Source organism: Nicotiana tabacum, chromosome 23 (genome assembly GCF_000715075.1).
Source record: "Nicotiana tabacum cultivar K326 chromosome 23, ASM71507v2, whole genome shotgun sequence".
NCBI classification, from domain to species: domain Eukaryota; kingdom Viridiplantae; phylum Streptophyta; class Magnoliopsida; order Solanales; family Solanaceae; genus Nicotiana; species Nicotiana tabacum.
In genome coordinates this window covers 23207127-23233802 of record NC_134102.1, presented here as the reverse complement: position 1 = coordinate 23233802, position 26676 = coordinate 23207127, and the positions used below count along the sequence as shown (strand labels likewise).

Sequence of the window (26676 nt, the reverse complement as noted above, 5' to 3'; positions counted from 1 at the left end):
GCCTCGAACCTCTTTTGTATTTATTTTTCCTTTAGTGTATCTCTACCTTAATCGGAATATTCTTAAAAGCCAATCTGATCAAGTATGCAACCGTACTAGTTACGGGAGTTGGAGAGTGCCTAACACCTTTTCCCTGAGTCAAATGAACCCCCTTGCTTGAATTTCTGGTGCAGACTATGTTTTAGAGTCAAAAATATTTTTATGGGAAAATTTCTTTTAAACGGTGACTTGGCACTCCGAGATTCATGTCAAGTGGCGACTTTAAGAAAATCCCTTTTAAATAATTTTTTGTTACTTTCCGATTGAAAACTTTTTGAGCTTAAAAATCCTTTTATCTCTTTTAAAGAAGGTTAAGAAAAAAAGGAATAATAATAATAATAATAATAATAATAATAATAATAATAATAATAATAATAATAATAATAATAATAATAAGAAGAAGAAGAAGAAGAAGAAGAAGAAGAAGAAGAAGAAGAAGAAGAAGAAGAAGAAGAAGAAGAAGAAGAAGAAGAAGAAGAGGGTTTTGAGTTTTATTAGGTTTACATATGGTGGGAGAATTGATGATGGCCATAGGATTAGAGAAGATGGATTGCTGGGATTGAAGGATCAATTTTAAGGGGCTAGTGGATCAAGACGGGTACTGGGTTGTGGGTTAAGGCTAAACTATCCAAAAAATATGAAACTGTTTTTGTGTTTTTTAAATTGTAATTTGAAATAAGAGTAGATTAAAACTCCATAAAATTAAAGTTAACTTAAATAATTATATAAAATACTAAAATAGCTCTAAAATGTGGCGGTCAAAAATTACGTGCTTATAGGCATGCGACTATTTAAGTTAATTCTTCATAAAGGACATTGGGCAGGGTGAATCATGTTCCATTTATTAACTTGACCCATTTAGATTTGCTCAAGTTCATTTTGATCCAAATAAACCTTGGGATCTTTACACAAATAGCTAGTCGAATTCACGATTTACTTTTTCTAGCCAATAACTATACACATATTATACGTAGATTATACATATATTACACATCCGGCACTTGGATACGCGACTATTTAAGTTAATTCCTCATAAAGGACCTTGGGCAGGGTGAATCATGACCCATTTATGAATATGACCCATTTAGATTCGCTCAAGTTTGACCCAACCCGCCCACTTGCTACTCTAAAATAATGTATTGAGTTCAAACTTTAGGAAAATAGTAGTTCAAGTGCCTGGTACAAATCTCCTACATTGATGACAAGTGCTTGAGGATTAGGCTTAACAGAAATCCATTTCCCATCTCTTAGTAATTGCAATCCTCCTATCTCATCTTGATGTAATATTGTGAGGAAATCACTGTCAGTGTGTGGCATTAATCCGAAAACTTCTGGAGAAATAGGACAAGCTGGATATCTGTTCATTCTTAGGTAGCAAGTGTTTGGCAAACATGTTTCTTTGAAATAATTTGACTTATGTCCAAGTTCCTCTGCTAATAATCTTGCTAATTGCTGTGCTAATTCAGATAATGTTGTTGCAAATTGCTCCATAGTGGAGCTGAATTCATCCTACAAAAAAAAATATAATCGTTATTAAAAATCCAATCAATTATTATTTATAGACTCTAAGAAGATAAATTGGGGAATAAAAAAGGCAGTTCGGTGCACCAAATATTACGTGTTCGTGTAGGGTCCGAGATAGGTCCGCACCCCAAAGGGGTGTAATATAGATAGTATACCCTAATGCAAGTATCAATGGTTGATTCCACAACTCGAACTCGTGACATATAAGTCACACAAAAATAAATTTACTGTTGCTCCAAGGCTCCCTTTTATAAATTGGCAAATAGCGTAAACATTTGCTATTTGCATTAAGTTACATTGAAACAGTTTAAATTCTTTATACAACCAATGTATATAAAAGAAATATTTCTAAGTTCTATTGTTCAAAGTAATTAGGTATGTCTAATAACTTACATTATGTAACTGGATAGGTTAAGCTTTACGTCTCCCTAGTCCATATCTTCAAATTTTGGATCTTAATATATAGGTAGGGGTTGATCATGGCTTTAACCCCACCACAATGGTGTGGATTATTGACTTAAAAAAAAATGTTAGAAGTTCTAATTCTGTGGGCTAGTAATCATTTATTTCTCCTTTTAATTAGCTCCTGATCCTCATCTTTTTTAGAAAAAAAAAAAAAAGAACATAAACTATTGTAGTAACTAATCAACCTGGCTTCTTATATCCTTATTGGATAAGGTGGTCCAGTGTTAACTTTCTTCTTTTTAGGTTGACTACCATACGTGGTCTAAAATAATGAGGATGAAAGACTAATAGCTTGCTTGCCTTTTTTTTTGGGCTAAAAGTATTTTTGAGGAAAATATTTTTTTTTAAAAGTTAAAGTGATTAACCTTTTAGAAGGAAAAAAGTGTTATTGTGGAAAAGTAGAAGCAATTTTAAAGAAACAGAAAAAAGTAATTTTTCTCCGAAATATTTTACTGAAAAGTACTTTTGAGAAAAATACGATTAGAAACACATTTTTAAAAGTTTGTTCAAACACTAATTGCTGCTCAAAAGTGATCTTCAAATTGATTAGCCAAATATAATTGCTTCTCAGTCAAAATATTTCTTTTAAAAAATAGTTTTGAGACTTAGAAGTATTTTTTTAAAAGCTTGTCAAACATTAATTGCTACTCAAAAATATTTTTAAAATTGATTAGTCAAACACAATTATTTATACTAAAAATACTTTGTTACTGAATTAGTTTTAGAAACACGACCAAACTTGGTATGAGACATCTCCCAAAAAAAACATGCCAAATGCATGCATTAGAAAGTAATTTTCAATTGATACACTTACACTTTATTTGGGGGACATATCTTACTAGTATAATAGAGTACTGGATCCTCAAGTAAGAAGCCCCACAACGTCAAAAAACCATCATATCATTTATCAAATTATCTATCCAAATCGGCAGCACCCAAATGTTGTCGGACGAATTGGACAGAGTTTGGATCAAAAGCTGCTAAGCCAAATAAACAAAATTAGTGTCAAGTTGATCCCCACTATTATCAGAGTCCCACTAGTTTTTCGGGTGAGTTAAGCCCAAAATCTATTTCTTATTATGATTAACGTAATTCTCTTTGCGTAAAAATTACACTGTGTATATAAGATCATTTTTATTTTATGTATATATATTAATTAGATGTTAAATTTTCTTAGCTTCTCCGTGTGTTTACTTTTTGTTTTTATTTTTTGAATGAAAATAGGGCCAGAATTACCCTTAATGTATCTGCTTCACTCTATAAATGCCTACCGTCCACCTATTTTGCTAAGACTGACCCTACCATTAAAAATCTAATATATTTGTGTCCTCGGTTCTAACTGACTACTTATCACTTAAACAGTTGATTTTTTCTTTTGATGAAGAGGAGTAGATGTATTACTCAAAAGTCAATACTGCCTAACCCGCAACGCTCCGCAACTGTCCCACAATTTTTAAAACATTCTTGAACCCGCCCTGCATCGGCCCCGCACTGCGGAAGCTTAAACCCACCCCAGTCCCCGTAAGCTTAAATTCGCACAGCCCCGTTTGCCATCCCTATTGGTTTAGCCTATTATAATAGGTCGGTTATACTCCCCATCGTTTTATTTTATGCGGTACAGTTTGAATCTGCACGAAATTTAAGAAAGAAATGATAACTTTTGAAACTTCTGATCTAAAACTAGTCATAGATATTTGTGTGATTATAAAAACTTTTCATTAAGATAAAATGAGAAGTTTGAGTTAAATTATTTTCAATTAGAATTGACATTATCATTCTGGTGTGTGCAAGTTTTTTATGGATGAGATTCCGATAAGGGTATACAAAAACTCGAATTATACGAACAATTTCTTCCCTAATGAGAAGCCAATGTACTTGTTTTAAAATATATGGAATGCAGATGATTGGGCTACTAGGGGTGGTTCGGAGAAAACAGATTGGAAAAATGCACCATTTGTTTCAACATATAAAGATTCCAGTGTAGACGGTTGCCAATGGGAAGATCCTTTTCCTACTTGTGTTTCAACAACCATTAAACACTGGTGAGATCAGTACAATTCTTGTCACTTATCAAGTTGTGTACGGTCGAAATCGAGCTCGCCTACGACATGACAGGTTAGGAATATGACAACCAAAGACTGAAAATCGACCTCGAGTCCCACCTAGCTAGAACCCGGGGTAATAACGCCCGCCTTCGAGAACATTGAGTCTGTAATCTCAGAGTCGACCTTAGCCCCGATCGAGCTCGAAAAAACGTTATTAGCATAACCAACAAAAGACCGAAATATCCGTGACCGGTCGAATATTACGGCGGGAATCTCGGCACGTATCAACAAGGCACCGGCAATCATCAAATCAAGAAATTGTTTACCTTTTATAGAATTGTACCTAAAGTAGGACTCCTCTACTATATAAAGGGGGTCTCATAATTCATTAAACACAATGTAATACCTATTCCAAAGCTATATATCATTATTATTTTAAGCTCTTGTTCTTCTGTATCCTGGCACCGATCGGAGCGTACCTGATTCGAGGGTGATTAACCTCCCAAGGCTAAGATCGTTCAATTCGTGTGGTTTGCATTTACTTTATCATTATTTATTACAATTGTAATCTAATTTATCATTTTGTGTCAAGTTAGTCCACGTATCCTTAAAACTATTTACAAATTTAATTGTTATCCGATTTTGAGGGTAAACAGTTTGGCGCTAACCGTGGGGCTAAGGATAATAGTGGTTATTTGATACAAATCTCCATAACATACACTACTTTACACTTGTTCTTTGAAGTGTCTTTAATTTCAAGTTAGAACTCAAAATGTCGAACTCTCAATCAGTACCCCTACATATTGACAACGAGTCCGGCCATCATGGTGAAAATAACAACATAGAGTCCGGTGACAAGTTACCGCCCGTTGATCCTATCGGAATTCCGGCCGCGGGCCCTATTGACGCTAATTCACATGTGACTATCAATGTAAACTTGTCTACCGACCCCAAAAATAGCGTCCGTAGTGGAGCCCGATCGGCAAATCAAAACGCACAAAATATTGGAGGAGATAGGATCAGTTTCCAGGTGATCTTCGAAATGCTGCAAGCTCAACAAGCGGTGATACCTCAATTACAGAACCAAAGCCATGCACCGAGCAGGGTTGAAATCGATCCACCCCGGGATGTCACCCGCGGGGATGAACCGGTCGCAGAAAGGTCAAATGAACATGAATCGGGGGCTAACCCCGAGATCATAAAGATGCTCGAAAAGCTGACAAAATGGATAGAATCAGGGAGAAGAAAATCGAAGCTAATGACAAAGAGGTGGAAACCTACTATTCCAGGGTAGACCAGATCCCAGGAGCACCACCAATTTTGAAAGGCTTGGATTCCAAGAAGTTTGTGCAAAAAGCTTTTCCTTCGAGCGCGGCTCCTAAGACGATTCCTAAGAAATTCCGCATGCCTGAGATTGCTAAGTAAAACGGAATGACCGACCCAAATGAGCATGTAACCTCTTACACATATTCCATTAAAGGGAACGACTTGGAGGATGATGAGATCGAGTTTATCCTTTTGAAGAAGTTCGGAGAGACCCTGTCAAAAGGGGCTCTGATATGGTATCACAACTTACCTCCTAATTCTATTGATTTATTTGCTATGCTTGTGGATTCAATCGTGAAAGCACACGCCTAGGCCATCAAGGTCAAAACTAGGAAATCAGACCTTTTCAAAGTAAAACAGAAGGATAACGAGATGCTCAGAGAGTTCGTGTCCCGTTTTCAAATGGAACGAATGGACCTGCCACCTGTCGCTGATGATTGGGCCGTTCATGCTTTTACCCAAGGGTCAACGTTTGAAGCTCGGTGGCTTTACAACAGTTGAAACAAAACCTAAAAGAATATCCGGCCGTAACTTAGGCCGACTGTAACGACCCGGCCGGTCGTTTCGAGAGTTATAGCCTTGTTTCCCAATTTTTGCTTGTTTTGTGCTTTACAACAGTATTATGTCTTACCGGGTTGGTTGGTTCGGATCCGGAGTACTTTTGGAGTGAATTGAGACACTTAGTCTCTTAATTGGAAGCTTAAGTTAGAAAAGTCGACTGGATGTCGACTAATGGGAAAACGACTTCGGATGTGAAATTTTATGGTTCCGTTAGCTCTGTTAGGTTATCTTGGACTTAGGAGCGCGTCCGGAATGTGATTTGGTGGTCTGTAGTAGAATTAGGCTTGAATTGGCAAAAGTTGGAATTTTGGCAATTTTGGCCGGCAGTGAAAATTTTGATATTGGGGTCGGATTGGATTTCCGGAAGTTGGAATAGGTTCGTGGTGTCATTTTTGACTTGTCTGTAAAATTTGAGGTGAATCGTACGTGGTTTGGTAGGTTTCGGCGTCGTTAGTAGAATTTGATAGTTTAGAAGTTCTTTAGGCTTGAATCGGGGTGTAATTGGTGTTTTGATATTGTCTTGAGTGATTCGAAGGTTCGACTAAGTTTGCATGGGGTTACATGACCTGTTGGTATGATCGGTTGAGGTACCGGAGGCCTCGGGGTGATTTCGAGTGGTTAACGGCTTGATGGGAGTTGAGGAATTATAGCTGAATGTGCTATTACTGGTGTAACTGCACCTGCGGAGTGGGAAACGCAGGTGCGAGCCCACAAAAGCGTAGGAGGAGCCGTAGATGCGGCTAAGGAAGACCTGGGCAGAGGAATCAGGTGCGATGGCATTCCCACACCCGCGATGGCCGCAGAAGCGGATTTGGGGGCACAAGTGCGAGTTTGGACCGCAGGTGTGATGTAGTTGCCGCACCCGCGAAGAGCGCAGATGCGGTCACTTGATTGCAAGAGCGGAGGCCGTGTTTAGGGAGTTTTTCGCAAAAGCAGGGCTTTGCCCATAGATGCGGCTCCACGGATGCGGAAATTGAGCCGCAGGTGCAAGAAGTCTGGGCAGAACCTATAAATAGAACACTTCAAGATTTTTCACCATTTTTATCATTTTTGAGCTCGGATTTTAGGGATCTTGAGAGAGATTTCGGAGTAATCACTGAGGTAAGTTCCTTGTGCCTATTTATCTTCAATAATGGTGATTCCCCACTGATTTTACACCTAGTTGGTGAGTGTTTGAGGTGAGATTTGGGAGATTAGGGCTTGGGAATTGGAGAGTGAATTTTGGATTTTTGGAGGGGCAATTGAGGTCGAATTTTGATAAATTTGGTATGGTTAGACTCGTGAGTGAAAGGGCTTTCGGGTTTTGTGACTTTCGTTGGGTTTTGAGATGTGGGCCCGGGGGAGGGTTGAGGTGATTTTGGATTTTCGACTATATTTGAGTAGTTTTCTTGTGGAATTGATCCTTTTAGCCAACGTTGATTATCTCGTACTATTTGTGGCTAGATTTGGGGCATTTGGAGGCCGATTCGAGAGGCAAGGGCATTGCGGAGTAGGATTTCTGCGCGGTTGAGGTAAGCAACAGTCTTAAATCTAGTTTTGAGGGTATGAAACTCCGAGAATTGGTATGATGTGAATATTTGGAGGTGACGCACATGCTAGGTGACGGGCGTGTGAGCGTGCACCGTGAGGGATTGTGACTTGGTCCGTCCTGTGAGACTGTAAAGTCGAATAGCCATTGTTATTACTTTTTTTCCTTGTCTTTGAGCAATTGACTGCCTTTCATGTTAGAAACCATGCTTAGGCCATGTGATATCACTGTTGGGACCCGCATCGGTCGAATACTTGTTGAATTGACTGCTAATTGTTGTCTTGTACTCAATCACAGTCTTACTTGTGTGTTATATCTCCGTTCTCTCTCATTTCTTGTTGATACTTGTTGTATTCTCTATTTGGGCTAATTATTATGATATTTTGTGAGCCCGAGGGATTGGAAAGGTTAGTGACTGAGATAGGGCCTGAGTGCCGTGCTGCGAGCTGTGAGGTATATGGATCGGGTTGCACGCCGCAACAAGCCTTCGGGATATATATATATATATATATATATATATATATATATATATATATATATATATATATATATATATATATATATTATATGGATCGGGTTACACACCGCAATAATACTGGATCGGGTTGCACGCCGCAACAAGCCTTCGGGCTATATATATACATTATTGGATCGGGTTGCACGCCGCAATAATATTGGATCGGGTTGCATGCCGCAACAATATTGGATCGGGCTGCACGCCGCAACAATATAGCACTAGGGCTGAAGGAGCCCCTACGGAGTCTGTACACCCCTAGTGAGCGCAGGTACCTATTGAGAGTGTGTATTGAGGGCTGAGAGCCGAGAGTATAAGCTGTTGAGATGAGTTGAGTGACTGCTGCCTTAAGAGGCTGTACTTGCTTTTATTTATTGTTGCACTTAGTGGTTATCTGTTGTTGTTGTGAAATTTCTAGAAGATTCATATCTGTTTTACTTGAGCTAGATCTGATTTGACTTATACCACCGGATTTGAAAGCATGTTCACTCTTTTCTAAAGATCGAAAAACTACCGTCGGATCCAAAGCTCGGAGAAATATATAGAAAAGCCTCATCTTTGGTTTCTTTTTCTCCGAGCTCGGAGAATTCGGAGCCCTTTTTCTCTTCTTCTCTTCAACCTATTTTGGAGCAGGGGACTCAGTGGAAAAATCGTCACTACCGGATGGGGGCCTCATTTGGACATCCTTGGGTAAACCTGCAAAGGGAAATAAAACAAGTAAGGACTTAATCATGCAAAGGGGAAACCAAATATCACTTATAAAAGAGATCTCACCATGCGAATGGGCCTACCATCGATCCTTTGAAAGCTCACGCCACGAGCGCTCGAAATAAGGCCTTTGCGATACGATGCCCTCGACCCATATCTTGAGTTGAGGAACTATGTTCGGGATCCGAGCAACAGCTGTACCATCACAAAACACCGATAAGAAGGAAGAAAAAAGGCAATAAATAAAACCTTGCAAGCAAAATTATACACTTACGTTTCATGTTCCACTTCTCTGGGAACGGCATGTGCTCTACCAAGATCAAGTCCGAGGTCCTCACTCAAATGAAATGACCTAGCCAACCTTGATCCCTATCTTCATCGATACTCGAGAACGCGGCCTTACTGGCCCGACGGGCTAGCTTGATCAGTCCCTCCGGTAGAGTCGGGGATTGTATAAGCTCAGGTGATCGATCGTGAAAGGGAAACCTTCGATCTTACTTACAAAGAAACGGAGGAGGATTACGATCCTCTAGAAAGAAGGGTGAATCTGACCGAAGGCTACCTCGTATCTTTTGCAAAAATCGACGATAACCGAGTCCAAGGGGCCCAACGTGAAGGGATACATGTAAACACTTAGGAATCCCTCGACGTGGGTGGTGATAACTTTGTCAGGTTCGGGAACCACCACATGTTTGTCAGCGCAGTTGCAATCCTTCTTTACTTCGAAGAGAATATCCTCAGTGATCGAGCAAATAAACCTCGAGACCTCCTCACACCGGCCTGGTACTGAGGAGGGCTTTTCGACTTTAAAATCAGCATTTACCGGGCATCCCCCTGAGATGAACATTTTTAGCGGAGGTTCCGGTTTTGGTTCCTCGATAGCAGTGCGTGAAGCGATCTCTTCGGTAGCCGGCCACAAGGTAGAAGGAGTTTCCTTTTGGGGAACGGTTTTGGAAGTTTTTGCCATTTCTTTATATAGAGGAAATAAAGAAAAAGAGGAAGTTAAAAGAGTACACTCAGTGGTTTGAGAAAAAGTCGAATGAGAGTTCTTATAAAAAATCTCAAAGTAACCAGAATATAAGTACTTGGAAGTATTGAAATTTCTTAGGAACGAGGGCAGAAGGTTTGAATATAAAGTTTGGATGAACACATGAGGGGGTATTTATAGTTTTTCAATGACGATTCACATCTAGGAGTGACCGACCAGCAACTGACAAGCGTTTAATGCCATTAAGGCTTGACTAACGAGACGTTTCGACGGTTTTGTCGTTTTTGTCAGGTGATATCGAAGAAAGAATCGGAAGCTCATATCGTTTCTCATCGTCTACTCTCTAAAAAATGAGAGGACTATCTGTGTACGGTCGAAATCGAGCTCACCTACGACATGACATGTTAGGAACATGACAACCAAAGACTGAAGATCAACCCTGAGTCCCACCGAGCTAGAACCCGGGGTCATAATGCTCGCCTTCGAGAACATTGAGTCCGTAATCTCCGAGTCGACCTTAGCCCTGATCGAGCTCGAAGAAACGTTGTTATATAACCAACAGAAGACCGAAATATCCATGACCGGTCGGATATTACGGCGGGAATCACGGCACGTATCAACAAGGCACCGACAATCATCAAATCAAGAGATTTTTTACCTTTTATAGAATTGTACCTAAAATAGGACTCCTCTATTATATAAAAGGGGGTCTGATAATTCATTGAAAATATTGTAACGCGCATTCTAAAGCTATATATTATTATTATTATTATTATTATTATTATTATTATTATTATTATTATTATTATTATTATTATTATTATTATTATTATTATTTTAACATCTTGTTCTTCCGTATCCTGGCACCGATCGGAGCGTACCTGATTCGAGGGTGATTAACCTCCCAAGGCTAAGATCGTTCAATTCGTGTGGTTTGCATTTACTTTATCATTATTTATTTCAATTCCAATCTAATTTATCGTTTTGTGTCAAGTTAGTACATGTGTCTTTATAACCACTAACAAATTTAATTGTTATCAAATTTTGAGGGTAAACAGTTTGGCGCCAACCGTGGGGCTAAGGATAATAGTGGTTATTTGATACAAATCTTCCATAACACACACTACTTTACACTTGTTCTTTGACATGCCTTTAATTTTAGGTTAGAACTCAAAATGTCGAACTCTCAATCAATACCCCTACATATTGACAACGAGTCCGTCCATCATGGTGAAAATAACAACATAGTTCCCGGTGACGAGCTACCGCCCATTGATCCTATCGGAATTCTGGTCGCAGGCCCGATTGACGCTAATTCACATGTGGTTATCGACATAAACTTGCCTACTGACCCCGAAAATAACGTCCGTGGTGGAGCCCGATCGGCAACTCAAAAAACACAAAACATTGGAGGAGACATGATCAGTTTACGGGTGATCTTCGAAATGTTGCAAGCTCAATAGGCGATGATACCTCAGTTACAGAATCAAAGCCGTGCACCGAGCAGGGTTGAACCTGATCCACCCCGGGAAGTCACCCGCAGGGATGAACCGGTCACAGAATGGTCAAATGAACATGAATCGGGGGCTAACCCCAAGATAATAAAGATGCTCGAAGAGCTGACAAAACGAAGAGAATTAGGGGAGAAGAAAATCGAAGCTAATGACAAAAAGGTGAAACCTACAATTCCAGGGTAAACCACATCCGAGGAGCACCACCAATATTCAAAGGCTTGGATTCCAAGAAGTTCGTGCAAAAAGCTTTTTCTCCGAGCGCGGCTCCGAAGCCGATCCCTAAGAAATTTCGCATGCCCGAGATTGCTAAGTATAACGGAACGACCGACCCAAATGAGCATGTAACCTCTTACACATGTGCCATTAAAGAGAATGACTTGGAGGATGATGAGATCGAGTATGTCCTATTGAAGAAGTTCGGAGAGACCCTGTCAAAAGGGGCTCTGATATGGTATCACAACTTACCTCTTAATTCTATTAATTTATTTTCTATGCTTGCAAATTCTTTCATGAAAGCACACGTCGGGGCTATCAAAGTTGAAACCAGGAAATCGAACCTTTCCAAAGTAAAACAGAAGGATAACGAGATGCTCAGAGAGTTTGTGTCCCGTTTTCAAATGGAATGAATGGACCTGCCACCTGTCGCTGATAATTGGGTCGTTCAGGCTTTCACCCAAGGGCTCAACGTTCGAAGCTCGGTGGCTTCAAGGTTCCCTTCATGAATTGGCAAATAGGTAAACATTTGCTATTCGCACTAGGTTACATTGAAACCGTTTAAATTCTTTATACAACCAATGTATATAAAAGAAATATTTCTAAGTTATATAGTACAAAGTAATTAGGTATGTCTAATAACTTGCATTATGTAACTGGATAGGTTAGGCATTACGTCTCCCTAGATCTTATTTTTTGGATCTTAATATATAGGTAGGGGTTAATATTGGCCTCAACCCCACCACAATGATGTGGATTTGACTTTAAAAAATGTTATAAGTTCCAATTCCGTGGGCTGATAATCTTTTATTTCTCCCTATAATTAGCTCCTGATCCTCTTCTTTTTTTTAGAAGGAGAACATAAGTTATTGTAGTAACTAAGCAACCTGGCTCCCTAATCCTTATATCCTAATTGGGTAAGGTGGTCCAGTGTTAACTTTCTTCTTTTTAGGTTGACTACCATACGAGGTCTAAAATAATGAGGATGAAAGACTAATAGCTTGCTTGCCCTTTTTTTATTTATTTTTATTTTGGCAAAAGTATTTTTTTCCAAAGTTAAAGTATTTGGTTAAGTTTTTAGAAGGAAAAAAGTGTTATTGAGTAAAAGTAGAAGTAATTTTTAAGAAACAGAAAAAAATAGTTTTTCCCCAAACACTTTCCTCAAAAACACTTTTGAGAAAAATACGCTTAAAAGTACTTTTTAAAAATTTGGTCAAACACTAATTGTTGCTCAAAAGTGTTTTCAAATTGATTAGCCAAATATAATTGCTTCTCACTGAAAATATTTCTTTTAAAAAACACTTTCGAGACTTAGAAGTACTTTTTTAAAAGCTTGTCAAACATTAATTGCAGCTCAAAATATTTTTTCAAATTAATTAATCAAATATAACTATTTATCAATAAAAATACTTTCTTACTAAATTAATTTTAGAAGCACGGCAGACATCCTATGAGATATCTCCCAAAAAAACATGCCAAATGCATACATTAGAAAGTAATTTTCAATTGATACACTTACACTTTATTTGGGGGACATATCTTACTAGTATAATAGAGTACTGGATCCTCAAGTAAGAAGCCCCACAACGTCAAAAAACCATCATATCAAATTATCTATCCAAATCGGCAGCACCCAAATGTTGTCGGACGAATTGAACAGAGTTTGGATCAAAAGCTGCTAAGCCGAATAAACAAAATTAGTGTCAAGTTGATCCCCACTATTATCAGAGTCCCACTAGTTTTTCAGGTGAGTTAAGCCCAAAATCTATTTCTTATTATGATTAACGGAATCTCCTTTACGTGAAAATTACACTGTGTATATAAGATAATTTTTATTTTATGTATATATATTAATTAAATGTTAAATTTTTTTAACTTCTTTGTATGTTTACTTTTTTTTTTTTGAACGAAAAAGGGTCAAAACTGCCCCTAAGCTTCAGTCTATAAATGCCCACCATCCACCTATTTTGCTAAGACTGACCCTACCGTTAAAAATCTAACATATTTGTGCCTCGGTTCTAACTGACTACTTGTCAATTAAATGTTAGATAGATGTATTACTCAAAAGTCAATACTGCCTAACCCGCAACGCTCCGCAACTGTCCCACAATTTTTAAAACATTCTTGAACCCGCCCTGCATCGGCCCCGCACTGCGGAAGCCGTAAGCTTAAACCTGTACCACCCTGTTTTTCATCCCTACTGGTTTAGCCAATTATAATAGGTCGGTTATACTCCCCATCATTTTATTTTATGCGGTAAAGTTTGAATCTGCACGAAGTTTAAGAAAGAAATGATGACTTTTGAAATTTATGATCTAAAACTAGTCATAGATATTTGTGTGATTATAAAAACTTTTCATTAAGATAAAATGAGAAGTTTGAGTTAAATTATTTTCAATTAGAATTGACATTATCATTCTGGTGTGTGCAAGTTTTTTATGGATGAGATTCCGATAAGGGTATACAAAAACTCGAATTATACGAACAATTTCTTCCCTAATGAGAAGCCAATGTACTTGTTTTCAAATATATGGAATGCAGATGATTGGGCTACTAGGGCTGGTTCGGAGAAAACAGATTGGAAAAATGCACCATTTGTTTCAACATATAAAGATTCCAGTGTAGATGGTTGCCAATGGGAAGATCCTTTTCCTACTTGTGTTTCAACAACCATTAAACACTGGTGAGATCAGTACAATTCTTGGCACTTATCAAGTTGTGTACGGTCGAAATCGAGCTCGCCTACGACATGACAGGTTAGGAATATGACAATCAAAGACTGAAGATCGACCTCGAGTCCCATCTAGCTAGAACCCGGGGTAATAACGCCCGCCTTCGAGAACATTGAGTCTGTAATCCCCGAGTCGACCTTAGCCCCGATCGAGCTCGAAGAAACGTTGTTAGCATAACCAACAGAAGACCGAAATATCCGTGACCGGTCGGATATTACGGCGGGAATCTCGGCACGTATCAATAAGGCACCGGCAATCATCAAATCAAGAAATTGTTTAACTTTTATAGAATTGTACCAAAAGTAGGACTCCTCTATTATATAAAGGGGGTCTCATAATTCATTAAATACAATGTAACACCTATTCCAAAGCTATATATCATTATTATTTTAAGCTCTTGTTCTTCTGTATCCCGGCACCGATCGGAGCGTACCTGATTCGAGGGTGATTAACCTCCCAAGGCTAAGATCGTTCAATTCGTGTGGTTTGCATTTACTTTATCATTATTAATTTCAATTGCAATCTAATTTATCGTTTTGTGTCAAGTTAGTCCACGTATCCTTAAAACTACTTACAAATTTAATTGTTATCCGATTTTGAGGGTAAACAGTTTGGCATCCACCGTGGGGCTAAGGATAATAGTGGTTATTTGATACAAATCTCCATAACACACACTACTTTACACTTGTTCTTTGAAGTGTCTTAAATTTTAGGTTAAAACTCAAAATGTCGAACTCTCAATCAGCACCCCTACATGTTGACAACGAGTCCGGCCATCACGGTGAAAATAACAACATAGCGCCGGGTGACGAGCTACCAACTGTTGATCCTATCGGAATTCCGGTCGCGGGCTCGATTGACGCTGATTCACATGTGGCTATCGACGTAAACTTGTCTATCGACCCCGAAAATAGCGTCCGTGGTGGAGCCAAATCAGCAGCTCAAAACACACAAAATATTGGAGGTGACGTGATCAGTTTTCGAGTGATCTTCGAAATGCTGCAAGCTCAACAGGCGGCGATACCTCAGTTATAGAACCAAAGTCGTGCACCAAGACGGTTGAACCCGATCCACCTCGGGAAGTCACCCGCGAGGATGAACTGGTCGCAGAAAGGTCAAATGAACATGAATCGGGGGCTAACCCCGAGATCATAAAGATGCTCGAAGAGTTGACAAAACGGATAGAATCATGGGAGAAGAAAATCGAAGCTAATGACAAAAAGACGGAAACCTACAATTCCAGGGTAGACCAGTTCCCAGGAGCACCACCAATCTTGAAAGGCCTGGATTCCAAGAAGTTCGTGCAAAAACCTTTTCCTCCGAGCACGGCTCCGAAGACAATTCCTAAGAAATTCCGCATGCCCTAGATTGCTAAGTATAACGGAATGACCGATCCAAATGAGCACGTAACCTCTTACACATGTGCTATTAAAGGGAACAACTTGGAGGATGATGAGATCGAGTTTGTTCTTTTGAAGAAGTTCGGAGAGACCCTGTCAAAAGGGGCTATGATATGGTATCACAACTTACCTCCTAATTCTATTGATTCATTTGCTATGCTTATGGATTCTTTCGTGAAAGAAAACGCTGTGGCCATCAAGGTCGAAACCAGGAAATCAAACCTTTTCAAAGTAAAATAGAAGGATAACGAGATGCTTAGAGAGTTCATGTCCTGTTTTCAAATGGAACGAATGGACCTGCCACCTGTCGCTGATGATTAGGCCGTTAAGGCTTTCACCTAAGGGCTTAATGTTAGAAGGTCAGTGGCTTCACAATAGTTAAAACAAAACCTAATAGAATATCCGGCCGTTACTTGGGCCGACTGTAACGACCCGGCCGGTCGTTTTGAGAGTTATAGCTCCGTTTCTCCCATTTCTGCTTCTTTTTTACTTTAATGTTGTATTATGTCTTACCGGGTTGGTTGGTTCGGGTCCGGAGTAGTTTTAGAGTGAATTGAGACACTTAGTCTCTTAATTGGAAGCTTAAGTTGGAAAACTCGATCGGATGTTGACTTGTGGGAAAACGACCTCGAATTTGAATTTTTATGGTTCCGTTAGCTCCGTTAGGTGATTTTGGACTTAGGAGCGCGTCCGAAATGTAATTTCGTGGTCCATAGTAGAATTAGGTTTGAATTGGCGAAAGTTGGATTTTGGCGATTTTGGCCGGCAGTGAAAATTTTGATATAGGGGTCGGATTGGATTTTCGGAAGTTGGAATAGTTTTGTGGTGTCATTTTTGACTTGTGTGTAAAATTTGAGGTCAATCGGAAGTGGTTTGGTATGTTTCGGGCGTCGTTTATGGAATTTGAAAGTTTAGAAGTTCTTTAGGCTTGAATCCGGGTGTAATTGGTGTTTTGATGTTGTCTTGAGTGATTCGAAGGTTGGACTAAGTTCGCATGGGGTTACATAACTTCTTAATATGATCCTTTGAGGTCCCGGAGGCCTCAGGGTGATATCGGGTGGTTAACGACTTGATGGGAGTTGAGGAATTGCAGCTGAAGGTGCTGCTACTGGTGTAGCTGCACCTGCAGAGTGGGAACCGCACAGCCGCATATGCGACTAAGGAGGACCTGGGCAGAGGACGCAGGTGCGATGGCACTCCCGCACATGCGATGGCCGCAGAAGCGAATTTGGGGGCGTAGGTGCGAGTTTGGACCGCAAGTGCGATGTAGTTCCCGCACCCGCGAAGAGCGCAAATGCGGTCACTTGATCGCAGGAGCAGAGGCAGTGTTTAGGGATTTTTTCGCTGAAGCAGGGCTTTACCCGCAGATGCAAAAATGGAGCCGCAGGTGCGAGAAGTTTGGTCAGAACCTATAAATAGAACACTTCGAGATTTTTCACCATTTTCATCATTTTTTAGCTCGAATTTTGGGGATCTTGAGAGAGATTTCGGAGTAATCATTGAGGTAAGTTCCTCGTGCCTATTTATCTTCAATAATGGTATTTTCCCACTGATTTTACACCTAGTTGGTGAGTGTTTGAGGTGAGATTTGGGAGACTAGAGCTTGGGAATTGGAGAGTGAATTTTGGGGTTTTGGAGGGGCAATTGAGGTCGGATTTTGATAAATTTGGTATGGTTAGACTCGTGAGTCAATGGGCTTTCGGTTTTTGTGACTTTCGTCGGGTTTTGAGACGTGGGCCCGGGGGGCGGGTTAAGCCGATTTCGGATTTTGGGCTATATTTTAGTAGTTTTCTTATGGAATTGATCCTTTTAACCAATATTGATTATCTCGTACTGTTTGTGGCTAGATTCGGGGAATTTGGAGGCTGATTCGAGAGTCAAGGGCATTTCGGAGTAGGATTTCTGCGCGGTTGAGGTAAGCAACAGTCTTAAATCTGGTTTTGAGGGTATGAAACCCCGAGAATTGGTATGATGTGAATATTTGGAGGTGACACACAAGCTCGATGACGGGCGTGTGGGCGTGCACCATGAGGGATTGTGACTTGGTCCATCCCGTGAAACTGTAAAGTCGAATAGCCATTGTTATTACTTATTTTTCCTTCTCTTTGAGCAACTAACTGTCTTTCATGTTAAAAACTATGCTTAGGCCATATGATATCACTGTTGGGACCCGCAACGGTCGAATGCTTGTTGAATTGACTGCTAATTACTATCTTGTACTCAGTCACAGTCTTACTTGTGTGTTATATCTCTGTTCCCTCTCATTGCTTGTTGATACTTATTGTATTATCTGTTTGGGCTAATTATTTCTATGAGCCCAAGGGGCTGGAGAGGTTAGTGACTGAGATAGGGCCTGAGTGCCGAGCTTATATATATATATATATATATATATATATATATATATATATATATATATATATATATATATATATATATATATATATATATATATATATATATATATATATATATATATATATATATATATATATATATATATATATATATATATATATATATATTGGATCGGGTTGCACGCCGCAACAATATTAGATCGGGTTGCACGCTAAAACAATATTGGATCGGGTTGCACGCCAAAACAAATATTGGATCGGGCTGCACGCCGTAGCAATATAGCACTTGGGCTACACGCCGCAACAATATTAGATCGGGCTGCACGCCGCAACAATATATTGATTGGGCTAAAAGAGCCCCTCCGGAGTGTCTACACTCCCAGCGAGTGCAAGTACCTATTGAGAGTGTGTATTGAGGGCTGAGGGCCGAGAGTATGAGCTGTTGAGATGAGTTGAGTAACTGTTTCCTTAAGAGGCTGTACTTGCTTTTATTTATTGTTGCACTTAATTGTTATCTGTTGTTGTTGTGAAATTTCTAGAAGATTCATATCTGTTTTACTTGAGCTCGAACTGATTTGACTTATACAACCGGATTTGAAAGCATGTTCATTCTTTACTGAAAACTTTTGAAATGATCTATATTATTATAGTTCGTAACTGCTTCTCAGTTCCTTATTTAATTCTGTTTCTTGCTGAGTTGGTTGTACTCATGCTACACCCTGCACTTCATGTGCAAATCCAGGTGTGTACGGTTCTGGCGGTAACTGAGTTCGTGCGCGGACTGATTATCCGAGACTTACGAGGTAGCTGCCGGCGTCTGCAATCCTTGTTTCTCCTTTCTTATTATCTTTTCTCTCTTGTATTGGCATTTGGCACAGACTGTAGTAGACTCTATTTTTCTAGATTGGTTGTTAGATGCTCATGATTTAGTGACATCCCGATGCTGGGCTATCATTCCGCACTTGTATTTTGGGTTTTTACCCCGTTATTATGTAAACCTTCAGTTAGTCTAATTGCTTTATCTTACTTTTGTTATATATTGAAAGCATATTGAGAATGTCGGCTTACCTAGTTCCACGATAGGCGCCATCACGACTGGTTAGGTATTTGGGTCGTGACACCGACGCGCATAACCGATATCAATCGAAGATTAGAGTGGAAGATGATCAACTCGGGGCCCCTTCGGGGTCTGTTTATCCAGTCAGAAACATCAACATAGTCAAGAGAGACATCGACCGTGAACCAAGACCAAACAGGGATCGGTACCAGCCGTATAATGGAGTCCGAAAAGCAGTGGGTCCGGACGAAACTCTATGAGAAACGAAAGAAGAAGTGACTGAGGTCAGAGCAACCGGGGACGAATGAGCAAAAAATGCTTCGATAGGCCCATCGGGCCTAATGAAGCACCGTGGTTATCAGAATACAACTTTAATGTCGATGCTCCCACCTTTGTATTAGCTATCGGACGCATCAAAGATACCAAATGGTCTCGACCTCTACAATACGATCCAACTCAAAGGGATCCTAACCAGATATGTAAATATCATGGCGCTCACGGCCATAGAACGGAGGATTGCCGAAAGATGAGAGAGGAAGTAGCCCGACTATTCAACAGTGGGCATCTTCGAGAATTCCTGAGCGACCGAGCCAAGAATCATTTCAGGAATGGGGATTCTAGCAAACAGACCGAACAAGAAGAACCAATACGTCATTAACATGATCATTGGTGGGGTCGATGTCCCTTAGGGTCCCATGTTGAAATGCACCAAAGTATCCATCACGAGGGAGAAACGAACTCGAGATTACATATCGGAAGGAACCTTGTCTTTCAACGACGAGGACGCGGAAGGGATCGTGCTACCCCACAATGATGCACTAGTAATATATGTACTCGTAAATAAAATTCGAGTTAAATGTGTATTAATTGATCTAGGTAGCTCGGCCAACATCATCCGATAGAGGGTCATGGAGAAGCTCGGTCTACAAGATCAAATCGTGCCTGCAGTCCGGGTTCTAAACGGATTCAACATGACATGTGAAACCACTAAGGGTGAGATAACATTACCGGTGAACACCACCGGGACCATCCAGGAAGCTAAGTTTTATGTAATCAAAGGAGACATGAGGTACAACGCTTTGATCAGAAGGCCATGGATCCACAACATGAGGGCAGTACCCTCAACTCTGCATCAAGTGTTAAAATTCCCAACACCGGGCGGAATTAAATCAATCTACGGAGAATAGCCAGCCGCAAAAGAGATGTTTGCGGTCGAAGAGGCGATTCCGATATCCGCACTTGTAACGACAAAGGGGTCGAGTTCGGTCACAAAGCCTAGGAATGGCAATAGGGCAGGGCAAAAGCAGGGCAGGGCAGGGCAAAGGTTAAACGGGGCGGGGCAAGGTAATGGTTAAACGGGGCAAGGCAGGGTGGGTCAAAACTGAAAATTTTGAAATATTAAAGAGGGCAGGGCAGGTAGTAGGGCAAGCTTTCCGTACAATCTGGTTTAATGCTTGATGAGTAACACTAATGGAAATTTGCGTATTTTTTGTTACAAAACCCATGCATACATCTTATTCTTATTGGGTTAATTTGGTCATGATAGATTTTATTTTACTAAGTACTATAAAGCTTCAATGGTTGAGAAAATATAATACTACAAGCCTACATGGCTATTGAGGTTGAAGGTACTTTGTTTTATTTCAATTTCTATAAAAAAATTTTAGGCCTAATAGTTAATTAGGGGTAAAAGCTTCAGCTTTGGTTAGAAAAATATTATATGGCTATTACAAAAGCTAAAAGGACAATCTTAATTTTTCTTTTCAATTTGTGTAGTTTATTGACTTGCTGCAGTAATTATCAAATGTCATGCGAATGGATATGGTTAATTTCTCATTATGCTACTGTTAACTGAATTTAAAATTGCAATACTCCAGTGTTAGAAATGCAATGGTACCGTAAAAATTAATTTTTTTGGTTCTGAAGAAAAGAAACTATTTCGAAAATGTCTTTAAGTAGTTTACCCATTTACTTGAGTTGAAGCATTAATATAAAGGAATTTACTCTTTAATAAACTACTATATAACATTGATAAAAATCACATTTTATTCAATTGATATACATAAACAACTTTCATTGACGTGTCAACTGCAATGTCTCAATAGAGTCGAAATAGTTTTTTTTAGAACAAAAAATATAGCATATTGCAAAATGAATAACAAAATAAAGAATTAAAAAAATACATAAAGGGGGCGGGGCGGGGCATGGTAGGGCGGGGCAGGGCAGGGAAATATTTTGAAAAAAATGCTAAACGAGGCAGGGCAGGGTGGGTTAAAATTTTAGCAGGTCAAGGCTTGCTCTGTCCCACCCTATTTGACATCCCTAACAAAGCCAAAAACTAAATAGCAATTACCGACACCAGCTCTGACCCAACCGGAGAAACAGAGGACTGATGAAAATGATGATTATAATTATGAGGTACCCAGGTCTTTTATAGCCCCCGATGATTCCGACGCCACTAAATCGACAGTCGAGGAGCTCGATCAGGTCATATTGGTCGAGCACCTACCCGATCGAAAGGTATACCTGGGCACGGGGTTAAATACCGAGCTCAGAAAAAACTCATTCAGTTTCTTATAGCTAACATAGATTATTTTTCTTGGTCCCACCTTGATATGACAGGGATCCCGCCAAAAATAATCACTCATAAGCTAAGAGTAGACCCGATATCCCATTCGGTGAAGCAGAAGAGAAAACCCCAGTCCGAGATCAAACATGCTTTTATCAAGGACGAGGTATCTAAACTCCTTAACATAGGTTTCATTTGGGAGGTTAAATACCCGGATTGGTTAGCGAACGTAGTGGTAGTCCCTACAAAAGGGAATAAATTAAGAATGTGTGTAGACTATAAGGATAAGAATAAGGCATGTCCCAAGGACTCTTTTCCTTTGCCCAACATCGATCGCATGATTGATGCCACGACCTGCCACGAGATCCTCAGTTTTCTCGATGCCTACTCCGGGTACAACCAAATAGGGATGGACCTGGGTGACTAGGAAAAAACCTCCTTCATCACTAAATACGACACTTACTACTATAAGGTGATGCCATTCGGGTTAAAAAATATCGGTGCCACTTACCAATGCCTAGTAAATCGAATATTCGAAGAACAAATAGGAAAATCAATAGAGGTTTATATTGACGATATATTGGTTAAGTCCCTGTGAGCAGAGGACCATTTAAAATATTTGTAGGAAACCTTCAGCATATTGAAGAAATACAATATGAAGCTGAAACCGGAGAAATGTGCGTTTGGAGTTGGGTCAGGTAAATTCCTTGGATTCATGGTATCCAACCGGGGAATTGAGATTAACCCCGACAAGATTAAAGCTATCGAAGATATCATAGTTGTGGACTACGTGAAGGCTATGCAAAGATTAACCGGGCGCATAGTCACCCTTGGGCGATTCATCTCAAGGTCCTCCGACAAGAACCACCGGTTCTTCACACTATTGAAGAAGAAGAATAACTTCTCTGGACCCCGGAGTGCCAACGGGCCTTGGAGGAACTCAAGCGGTATCTATCGAGCCCCTCGCTGCTCCACACACCGAAGATAGACGAACAACTATACTTGTACTTGACAGTATCAGAGCTAGCGGTAAGTGGAGTCCTGGTCCGAGAAGAGCAAGGTACGCAATTTCCAATTAACCATGTTATCACGACTCTAGGTAAGGCCGAAACTAGGTATCCTCACCTAGAAAAGTTGGTGCGCGCCTTGCTAAGCGCCTCTAGAAAGCTAAAACCATACTTCCAGTGTCACCCCATATGTGTCATGACTACTTACCCGTTGAGGAATGTTATGCATAAGCCCGAGCTCTCGGGCCGATTGGCCAAATGGGCCATGAAAATTAGTGGGTACAATATTGAATATCGACACCAGACTGTGGAAATCAGACTTTGTGGTCGACTTTACACCTGTCCTAATACTCGAGGTCGAAAGAGAGTTATTGATTAACTCAGGAACCTCCTAGGGGATCTGGACCTTCTTTACGGACGACGCCTCGAACGCAAAAGGGTCCGGACATGGCATCGTATTGAAGCCACCAACATGCAATGTAGTTAGAAAATCTATTAGGACTATGAAATTGACTAACAATGACGCCGGGTATGAGGCCATGATTGCAGGTCTCGAACTAGCCAAAAGCTTTGGGGCATAGGTAATTGAATCTAAGTACGACTCCCTCCTTGGGGTAAACTAAGTTAATGGGACGTTCGAGGTCAGAGAAGAACGCATGCAAAGGTACCTGGATAAATTGCAGGTAACATTACATCGATTCAAAGAATGGACTTTGCAACACATACCTCGGGATCAAAACGGTGAGGCCAATGCCCTCGCTAACCTAGGGTCATTGGACGAGGACGGCGAGTTCAACTCGGGGGCAGTTGTACAACTTATGAGATCGGTAGTGGAAGAAGGTCATGCCGAGATTAACTCAACGAGCCTAACTTGGGACTGGAAAAATAAATATATAGAATACCCGAAGACCGCAAAACTACCATCAGATCCAAAGGAATTGAGGGCCCTACGTACAAAGGCGGCCCGGTTTAGCTTGTCCGAAGACGGAACCCTGTTCAGAAGAACATTCGATGGCCCACTCGCGATATGTCTAGGACCAGGGGACACCGAGTACGTTTGAGGGAAATCCACGAAGGCACCTGTGGAAATCATTCAGGTGTTGACTCATTGTTTCGAAAAGTGATCAGAGCCGGCTACTACTAGATCGATATAGAAAAGGATGCGAAGGAGTTTGTACGAAAATGTGATGAATGTCAAAGACACACTCCAATGATTCATCAGCCCGGGGAGCTGTTGCATTCAGTTTTGTCGCCATGGTCTTTCATGAAGTGGGGAATGGATATTGTTGGCCCCCTTCCGTGGGCACCCGGTAAGGCTCAATTTATATTATTTATGACTGACTATTTTTCTCAGTGGGTAGAATCCCAGGCATACGAAAAGGTCAGGGATAAGGAAGTCATCGATTTTATTTGGGACCACATCATATGCCAGTTTGGAATGCCAGCCTAGATCGTGTGCGACAACGGGAAATAATTCATCGGCAACAAAATTAGCAAGTTTCTCGAAGATCAAAAGATCAAAAGGATCCTATCAAAACCCTACCACCCTAGTGGGAACGGACAAGTAGAATTGACCAACAAAACCATACTCCAAAACCTCAATAAGAGATTGACCGACGCCAAAGGAATATGGAAGGAAATCCTGCCTGAAATCTTATGGGCATACCGTACGACCTTGAAGTCTAGCACTGGGGCCACCCCATTCTCACTGCTTTACGACGCCGAAGCTCTAATACCAGTTGGAGAACCAAGTCTCAGATTTCGATATGCAACCAAAAAATCGAACGACGAGGCTATGAACACGAGCCTAGATCTATTAGATGAAAGGCGCGAAGCAGCCCTTGTCCGGTTGGCTGCCCAAAAATAGCGAATCGAGAGATATTACAATCGAATGGCCAACCTTCGACATTTTAATGTCGGGGACTTAGTCTTAAGGAAGGTCACACTAAATACCCAGAACCCAAATGAAGGAAAGCTGGGGCCAAACTGGGAAGGACTTTATCAAATTATCGAGATCACCGATAAAGGATCGTACAAGCACGAAACAATGAACGGTGAGCAACTACCGAACAACTGGAACATAACTCACTTGAAGCGATACTACTATTAAGGTACGATCCCATTCATTTTATTTTATTTATTTACATTACGAACTAACACTTGTAGGCAATCATCAAATAAGGATACAATCTTTATGTTTGAAAGCACGCGTTGCAATCTTTTTCCCTTGAACCGGTTTTGTCGTAAATGGGTTTTCTGGCAAGGTTTTTAATGAGGCAACAGTAAATCGTGATAACTTAGAATTGAAGGCCGGTTACAAACTGGTATCGAAAATCATGACAACAGTATTTGAGGCCTCTCTACGCTCGACCCCGAACACTGGGGGGCATCACCCTCGGATAACGACTTTAACAAGGAAGGAAACTTTATGATTGAATGGTCTCGGCTCGATCGATTAGATTTACTGTAAGGTTCAAACAATCAAATGAACCGTGCCCGCATAGACTGCTCGAGCCCTAGCACTAAACTTGTATACATGTGTAACTATTACGCACAAGAATAAAAAGAAGTTTCTACCTTGCAGATAAATATCTTGTCCCTTAAGAATTTCTCTTTTTTCTCTTAGGGAATTTCCTACATCCGATCCCTTAAAGGTATCGAGCCTAAGGGCCACCTTTAACCAGGTTCAAACAATCACTCACAATCGGGGACTGTCGTCCAAAATCAAACTTAGATGGCTCGGGCTGAGAAAGCCCGAGGGCACAAGACTTATTAGGCAACGCCCGAACCTTAAAGCCTACGGCCATTCCCATTCGGAAACTCTTATCTTAGGCAAGCCCGGATAACTTGGGGTAACAAGCCCAATGTGCAACACCCAAACTAAAGGCTACGGCCATATTAAAATGGCTCAGAGATGTCCGAGACCCGTAACAAAAAAACAAGACCTTCAAAATTTCATAACCGGTTCTAAAGGCTACCATCGTCAAAATATAATCTAAAAAATCATAATTACTTTGGAGAAAAAGTTTCTGGTCATACTGAACTCTCACGAAGCCTTAAACTCTAAGGCAAGGCCTGTTCGAACCTACGAACATGACTTAACTATTTTATGCTAAGGCATTTCGATCTTTGCAAAACATAATGAATAAAGCAAAGGAAAGCGAAATTCTTAAATTGTCGAAGGGAAAACCAAAGCCTTGTATATTATATACAGTCTTTACAAAGGCCAAATGGCCCTAACAAAAATACAAAAGTACACAAATACAAAAAAAACAAAAAAATATTTTTTTTTACCAAGGCGTCTAAATAGCCTGGTCTTCTCCACCCCCGGGTCTATCGGAGCCCTCAGAGTCTTCTTATTCTTCTTCTTATTATTCTTCTTCTTCTTAGGGGTAGGCCAACTTCTTGGCCTTGGCCTCGAGCCCCTTATCGGCTTCGATCTCGGTCGATAGAACGAAACCCTGAGCATAAATCTCCTCGAGGGCGTCTCTTCGCAACTGCCTCTTCTCATAATCAACAATGTCTTTCAAGCGGTCCTGGGCAGCCTCGACATCGGCCTTATATTAGGCCACCATCTCGTCGGCATCGGCTTTAACCACCACGGCCGCTGACTTGGCCGTTTCTAGTTCCTTGGCCATAACTTTTCGATCAAAGGCAACCAAACTTAGCCGAGACTGGAGCTCTTCAACCTTTTTGTCCTGCACCTCGACCTTTTCCTTTGTTGCTCGAAGCTAGACCTCGGCTGAAGTCAGTTGCACCCGAGCACCCTCTTTTTCCGAGGCCAGACGATCCATTATGCCCCTCCATTCATAGGTCGCGGCCTTGACAGTATCCATCTCATCTCGTAGTTGATCGATCTGATCGATTTTTTGTTGGACCTGCGGATTTTGACCGTTAGTCACCGAGCTTAGCTCTTCATCACTAATCTAAAATATTTTTACCTGCTCGACTTAGTCGACATGATCCTTTCGAGCAACCTCCAGCTCAGCTCGGAGGCTCTTAACCTCCCTCTCGCGTTGCTCACTGAGAAGTTTATACATATCTCTCTTCTCAGTAATCTCTTTGGATTCGTCCTCGAGGAGACTCAACTCTTCTCGATATCGGAGGAAGGTCTCATGGTGAAGCACCGAGG

At 40.6% G+C, this 26676-nt stretch overlaps 1 pseudogene; it reads right to left on the bottom strand.

The window, feature by feature from the left end:
• Positions 1–1191: 1191 nt before the first annotated feature.
• The window catches only part of LOC142177071 (gibberellin 2-beta-dioxygenase 8-like), a 42202-nt pseudogene continuing 16717 nt past the window's right edge, over positions 1192–26676 (bottom strand).